This window comes from Silene latifolia, chromosome X (genome assembly GCF_048544455.1).
Source record: "Silene latifolia isolate original U9 population chromosome X, ASM4854445v1, whole genome shotgun sequence".
Taxonomy (NCBI): domain Eukaryota; kingdom Viridiplantae; phylum Streptophyta; class Magnoliopsida; order Caryophyllales; family Caryophyllaceae; genus Silene; species Silene latifolia.
In genome coordinates, this window is record NC_133537.1 from 74,887,105 (window position 1) to 74,893,859 (window position 6,755).

General features: G+C 40.5%; 1 non-coding gene across 1 annotated transcript; it reads left to right on the forward strand.

Moving 5' to 3' along the window:
• The first annotated feature begins 6,242 nt into the window (after positions 1–6,242).
• On the forward strand, positions 6,243–6,349 carry LOC141625578 (small nucleolar RNA R71). The gene has a single exon (XR_012535349.1). It is a non-coding gene; the product is annotated as a small nucleolar RNA R71 (small nucleolar RNA).
• Positions 6,350–6,755: the final 406 nt, after the last annotated feature.

Below are 6,755 nucleotides of genomic sequence, written 5' to 3' on the forward strand. Positions count from 1 at the left end.
AACACCTTGTCGGGCCTTATGACCGCTTATAGAGTTCTGGCAATTTATATAGCCTGGTCGTGGCGAGAGCTACTATAGTATTCTAATGAGTCGATTCTTTTGACTAAAGACTATTCACCTAAGATGGCACAGTTTCAGATTAACTTTGATTTGTGTTACTACGACCTTCGTAAATGGGGTCAAATGGGCATATTTTGGGTTATGATGGCTGTGGCTAGTCGAAGGGAATAAGTGCGATAGGAATTGTCCACCCCCTTGTCAGGGTTAAAACAATATCTCGGGGCCACTCGAGGAGTAATGAACTGGAAATGCGTGGCCACGCTCGGAATGTATCTATGATAGATAAATCCGGTCAATCAGTTATTCTCGGATCGAGGAAACCACTCTCGATATGATCACTTGCAAGTACGACCTGAAAGACACCTTGCATTGAGTGGGAGATAGTAATAGGACAAGAGAATTGGTGACGCACACTTGTCGAGGACAAGTGAGAGATTGTTGGGAAAATGTGTCCTCAACAATAGTGCGATCACATGATTTAAATATCATTATTAAATCTCATTTTAAGAATACATGTGGGATGTAATATTTTACGTCAATGGTCCACACATATCGGTAATGATTGGTGACTAGAGTTTGACATTTCTTGTCGTGTGACGGTGGTGATCGATTGATCCCCTTAGGTCATACCTATTAGGGAAATACTCTTAATTGATTATTTAATTAATCGTATACCGATACGAGTTAATTAAATTGCTTAAAATTGACGGATGATTTTGTGAGTATTATTTACGTATCTTATTGTAAATATGATTAAATGAGACACGGTCTAAGTAATCGAATTGTTTTATTACTTAGATGAAATCATTGTTTACAGAAACAATTGGAGCGGAATGAATAAATCATTATAAATACAGAATGTTGTAATTTATAATTTGGAAACATTTTGGCACGAGTAATTATTTAATTACTAGTCAATTTTGTAAATGACATATTTTATGAGTATGTTGATTTTTAATATGTTAAAAATACATTACATTGTGACATGTCATGTAACATGTTACATGTGACAAAATTGACAAATGACAAAATAAAATGGACCATCCATTTTATTATGAAAATGCCGAAATTAGAGGGAGTATATGATATACATTGTGTTTTTATCTTGAGTGGAAAACACAATAATTATACCTAAAGGAGTAGCCATGCACACCTATGCTTTTGAGAAGAGCAAAAATAAAAGGTATTGGGCTACCTATCCAAGGCCCTCTCTCTCTTCTCTTTTTCGGCCCTATCAAAAGAAAGAGAGCAATTTTTCCTCTCTAATTATTCATTCATTTTGTGTGATACACAAGACAATTTTCTAGTGTAAGAAAATGTATAATCTATACATCTTATGAGATTTCTAGAGAAATAAACTACACAAAACATCACCTCTTGACCGAAATTTTCAAGAGCCAAAATACATTTTATTTTGTGTCAATTTTATTGTAAAACTAATATTATTACTAGATCTAAATAGTATTGGTTTATTAAGATGTATTCCTTGGGTATATGCTTTTGGGAGGGATTCTACACTTGAATCCTTGTTCTTCCATTTGGAGAGCTCAAGAACAAGTGAGTAGGAGAACTCACTTGTGCCCATATATCCGAAAATCACAATGTAAGATGATGGTTTCTTCTTTATGTTGTTTATTAGTTTGCATGCATAAAATCCATCTTTAATTTTATGAGAAATTAAATTAAGACATATATGAATATGTAAGTATATATAGATCTACTTTTCCTTCAGAATCATGCAAACGAGTTATGGAGTCGTTAAAACTACTGAACCGTCAACTGTAGAGACTTATCAAATTGGACTCTCACGGGTCGCTCAAATCACTCAAATAAGCACAGGTGAATAATGTAGAGATAGAAAGAATTCATTTTGTAAAGACTCTCACCTAACTACGACCTATAAGATCATGCCTGCAGTCTAATATGAAAGCAATCTCTACAACCGTACATACGCATTCCAACCAACAAGAGACCATGACACATGCCGAGGTATATATGTGGATATGTGAGGTATGGGTAAGAAGAGGCAAAACATTTATGGAAAAGTGGAGGTACAGGTGATCAAGCTAGTACCGAAACGGAACCATATGGCAACATCCAACTTCTTGCTCAAAAACAAATGAAACGGTGCTATAGCAAGCACAAATCTCACAATCTCCAGGTATAAAGGTAATCAATTAACTCCCCATAAGATAAGAATAAATCATGGGAACAAAAATCGCCAAAAGATAAGGATTTTGAATTATACGAATTGATTTTTTTTCTCTCTCGAACCTCAGTCGATCGACCAAAAGGGGCAGTCGATCGACCGCACGAACAGTACAAAACCTCTTTTTATCTTCTTTTTCGAATCATTTTTTTTTCTTCCTTCCTTTTTCTTTTCTTTTCTTCTTTTTTCTTTTTCCCAACTAAGTCTCAATAAGAGCATTTACTACCAAAAACTAAGTAACAATCCCAAAAACTAGACTACTAGCTTGACCAAGGCAGGCTAAGTGTAGGATGTAGTAAATAGGACAAAAAGGATATTTTTGGCAGTGTGGAGCTTATGGGTGAAACGAGAAAAGGGAAACCTCTACTACATGTGTCAACTAACCACAGACCGAATGCATACAGGTATTAAGAAGATTAAGTTCATATTTATGCAAATTAATGTGACATGTCTTATAAGGAGTATTACTCACATTCTTAAATAAACTGGTCATAGATGACACCAGTTATAGGCTCTAAATCTCAGAAATATGATGTAGTTTGCCAATTTTCAAAGTCAAGTCTCCAAGTACAGCAAATAATTAACGAAAACTCGTGGGTATGCATTTACGATTCTACTAATAACATGTTAATCAAGAAAGGCTTAGGCAAAACAGGTGCAAATGCAATATCATACTTGAAATATTACCGTTCCGACTCGACCTATATGCTAAAATAAACGTGCATTTTATTGAATTTTTTTGAAATTTTTGAAATTTTTTTTCTTTTTGTATTTTTTTGAATATAAGAATGAAATAAACAATGCAAAACAAAATGTAAACGTGAATGCAGGCAAATGATATGCGACGCAAAACCCTTCCCCAAACCAAATCACACAATGTCCCCATTGTGCAAAATCATGTAATGAAGAAAAGAGAAATGGGAATTTGCGGGAAAATAAACAAATAAAAATGACATGAAGTGGAAATCAGGAACTTACAAGACTTTGAGCGCAGCAAAGGAAACCTCCCCAAACCTGCGGGAGCTAGGAGGTTTCAGTAGCCAGCAGTGCTACCAATAAGTACCTGAAAGACAAATAAAACCCACGCATAAAATCGAGAAGACAATTTTGAAGCGGTAAATATGTGCACAAATGAGAAAATTAGAAGAAATAAATAATTTGACGGAAAGTAAAGTGGAGTAGAAAACTCCCTTAAGTCCGCATATCGACCAAACACATCAGGGGAGAGGTCGTGAACAGGTACATCAGCGTCCTTGGTCAATCGACTAAGAACGGCAGTCGATCGACCAATGTGTCAGGAACAGTAGCTCCTGGAAAGTGCAACTCAGTCGATCGACCAATGTAGCCAGTCGATCGACTGAAAATACTGCTGTACTCCTTATTTCTTCGTATTTGCTCAATTACTTGAGCTAAAGAGGTCTAAAAACCTGCAAATGCACAATAATACGCGCCCAAAATTGCGCAAAAACCCAAAGCAAAGTCTCAAACGTATAAAATCCTAAGCAAGCAAAATAAAATGCGAAATTTCGCGCACACAAAAGCAATAAAAAGTGTCTAACAAAAGCAAATAAAAAGTTTGGAAAACATGTGATCAACTAGTAGTTGATCAAGAACGGCCACGGAATGGCCCACTTCGTCGGCTTCTGGCTACTAGAGGTAGCCTCAACGGTGCTTATCTTATCAGCTGCACCCTTCCTAGCCTCCACGTCCGTATGGCTCAACGGATCAACACTTTCATCATCTCCCCAGTCAATGACCTCTTCTTGCTCATCAAAGCCCAAGTCGGACTCCCTTGCCTTTACCGGCTTGTCATCAACTTCCTCATCAGTGGCATAGCTAAGGCAACCAAGACCTCCTCGTGAAACAATTGGCTTCTTTGCGGCTGGAGTGACTTGCAGTTCTTCCTTCCCCAAACCAGCTCCTGCAATATCAGAAATAGACAAATCTTCCTCTAATTTGCTCCCAATCTGGGGCGGAGGGGTTACAACAGGAATAAAGATAGGTAAATCAGGAAGCACAAAGTACGATTTCTTGTCAGAAACCGTATTACAAGTCACAGGCCATATGGGGTCCTTTTTCTTAGATGGCTGGGCAAAAACAATAGAATGCGTGCCCACTTTAAAAGTCAGGGTTCCTAGACCGACATCTATGACTGCACCAGCAGTGTGCAGAAATGGCCTACTCAAAATAATGGGAATATGGGCATCCTCAGGCATGTCAAGTACCACAAAGTCGACGGGGAAGAAAAACTTCCCTATTTGGACAGGGATGTCCTCTACGACTCCTATTGGCTGGACCACAAATCGGTCAGCCATCTGTACTGTCATATCTGTCACTGCGAACCTAGTCAATTTGAGCTTCCTAGCTAGACTCAAAGGCATGACGCTTATACTAGCTCCTAAGTCACATAATGCCTTCTCAATAGAGAAGGTACCTATATTGCAAGGAACAGAAAAGCTACCCGGGTCCTCTAGCTTATGGCGTGCAGTATGAGACAAATAAGAGCATGACTCTTTGGTTAACGCGACAGTATGCACATTTTCAAGTGACTTTTTCTTAGACAGGAGTTGTTTCATGAATTTAGTGTAGGCAGGCACCTGATTGACCAACTCAAGGAAAGGAACTTGTACATTCAAACTACGAATAACCTTTTTAAATTTATTGAAAGATACCTGTTCCTTTGTCGGCACCAGTCTCTCTGGATATGGGGCTGAGAGAAGTACCTTTGCCCTTTCTTCTAAGTCTCGCATGCCGACATCTGTGGACTTAGGCTGAAAGTCCGCTTCCTTCTCCTTATTGAAGCTTGAACCCTCCTCAGACCGTCTTAAATGTGAGCCATTGACTGACATTGGGTCGAACTTCGGAATCGGGACGGACCCATCAGCACTCGGGTCTTTCCCTAACACTTTCGGAGTTGTCGAACCCCGGAACAAATGGTCTCTCAAATTATCGGGCATTGAAGGACGAAATTTCTCAATATCAGCAGGGGTCTCAGTCGATCGACCGCCTTTCTCGCCGATCGACCGAGATGTCAGATTTAAGCTCCAGTAACCCGCATATCATCGATCGACCGGGTATATCGGTCGATCGACGATATATATCCCCAGTAGACGCCTTTTTCTTTGAATTATTCGTTCTGACTTTGTTTTGACTCGGTTCCGCCTCATTCTTTTCGGGGCATCCTCGACCATAGCAGCCCCCCCTCCAGGGTAGACCCACTCCTCAAACTAATGGCATTGGGGTCTCTTTCGGGTCGGTTTGAGTGGGTAAGTGTCCGGGAGCTCGAGTGGTACTCTTACTAGCCAATTGAGCAATTTGGTTCTCTAGTAGCTTCATCTCGGCCTCTCTAGCTTGGGACTCCTTCAAGCAGACAAGTTCTTAAACTCAAGAAAATCGAACCATGGGATTGTTGTTTCCTTTGCGGCACATAAGGAGGTTTTTGGTATTGTTGTTGCTTATGATGAGGGGGCACATAAGCTTCTTCTTTCTTTGTTGTGGAGGTTGAGTCGGATTCAGGACATTCGGCTACTCCACCTCAAGTTGGGGTGGACATTCGGCCCATAGTACGTGTTTGTCTGCCTATAGTGTTGAAAGGCAAAGACAAGACTCAAAAGGACCGGGACAATTCTCGAGACATGTCCCTCGGCTCCACATCTTCTACGAGACGAAAGGACCGTCTGAAACATCATTTACTTGGTACATCCCACCTTTAGAAGCTCCTCCTAATTCATATTTGTCAAACCTTGTAGTGAGGGCTTCTAGTGCAGCAACAGAGGAAGATTCAGCAGCTCTCCTCTGGTTTCCTCTCGAATTCCCATATTCGGCCTTATGAGTGGCCAAATCATCGATGATCTTCCACCCCTTGGTCCCTCCCATGTTCTCAGCAAATCGGCCATTGGCTGCAGCATCCAATATGGCCCTCTGATCGTCATACAGTCCATTATAGAACTGATTGCACAAGCTCCATTTTTTGAACCCATGATGCGGTATGGTTCGCACCAATTTCTTGAAACGGACCCATGCTTCATGAAAATTCTCGTCTGGCCCTTGTTTAAAGCTCGTGATCTGAGCTCTAATGGCATTCGTCTTCGAGGCAGAGAAGTACTTTTTGTAGAATGCCAGGGCTAAGGAATTCCAGTCGGTGATCCCATGGGCGGCTCGGTCCAGATCTCTATACCACTCTCTTGCAGCGTTATGAAGAGAGAAAATGAACATGGTCTCCTTGATCTGATCTTGGGTTACACCGGCCGACGGGGGTATAGAGCAGCAATAATCAATAAAAATCTCCATGTGCTTGGCTGCATCTTCATTTGCAGCTCCCCCGAACTAGTTTCTCTCAACCAGGTTAATATAGGAAGGCTTTGGCTCGAATTTTCTCGCCTCCCCAGGTAGTTCGAATCCTTTGTAGAGATTCGCAGCTGTAGGCTCTGAGTGACTAGCAATGGTTGCTTCTTCAGCCATAACTGGGATTTCTGGAGAAGTAACT